The 1,037-nt window shown below is 39.3% G+C and overlaps 1 non-coding gene across 1 annotated transcript; it reads right to left on the reverse strand.

The window, feature by feature from the left end:
- Positions 1–896: 896 nt before the first annotated feature.
- LOC118606293 lies at positions 897–1,037 on the reverse strand. The gene has a single exon (XR_004952322.1). It is a non-coding gene; the product is annotated as a U4 spliceosomal RNA (small nuclear RNA).

The raw sequence follows: 1,037 nt of genomic DNA on the forward strand, positions 1-1,037 counted from the left end.
TTCTAAGATCCAAAATCCACTCTTAAGATTACAAATTATAATGAAGATTCATAGTCAGAAGACTGAATTTCCAAATTAAGAGGTCTGTATAATCAGTTTTGATCATGCACGGGTGTCTAAATTCGTTCATTTCCCTATCAGTCAGTCTCTGTCACATTATCCTGGAGGGTGATGAGCCCCTCAGCTCTAGTATCTCTATCTTCCAATTAATTGAACAGAGTAAGAAGCCTATAAAATGATATCTGTAGCATGATACCATTTTAATGAAAAATGTATATTCATGCTCGGAGGAAAAATAGCAGATGGACATATACCAACATGTTAATAGTAAAAGTAAAATTTTAGCCTTTTTCTATGTTTTTCGAACTGTGCCGTTTGAAATACACCTGACATTATAAAGTACAAAACAGAGTTATACAAATCAGCTCCACATTTACAGGAGAGGAGAGGGATCGTCAGTGAACTTTTCACATTGGGAAAAACTAAGGGCTGAGCTGCCTGTGAATCCCAGTGAAGCAGCAACTGGGGCATGGACCGCAGCCTCCAGAACAGGTAGAACACGTGCTCCCGCGGCACGGGGCTCAGTCCTACTCTCTAAGAAGCTTCTTCTGAAGTTAGGGGGACATAAACTTTGGCTTACCTTTAAGAATACATTTCTAATAAGTATAGCTGAGAAAAGTGTGACCATTTCGTTAAACCGTAAGCTCCACATTCATAAGCAGCCTTTTTTTCCTGACAGAGGTACTAGCGAGAGGATCGCTATCCTGGGCGGGATTTCATTGAGATGAAGTCTGGTGTTGCTTTCCTGGCTAGAAGCTATAATGATCAAGTTTGATACTTGTTCATTACTCGCAGTATCTCCATGAGATGTGTATTGTTATTATTACTTTTCTCAGTCTTCATAGAGGCTATTAAAAATTGCCAGTGCTGACTATATTTCAAGTCGTCATGGCAGGGTATGGGGAAGAGTTTTCAATTAGCAATAATCATACTGTGAATACATTTCATTAGCTATGATACTGCCACTGGGCAAAGCT

The sequence above is a fragment of the Rousettus aegyptiacus genome, unplaced genomic scaffold, assembly GCF_014176215.1.
Source record: "Rousettus aegyptiacus isolate mRouAeg1 unplaced genomic scaffold, mRouAeg1.p scaffold_m13_p_1, whole genome shotgun sequence".
NCBI classification, from domain to species: Eukaryota; Metazoa; Chordata; class Mammalia; order Chiroptera; family Pteropodidae; genus Rousettus; species Rousettus aegyptiacus.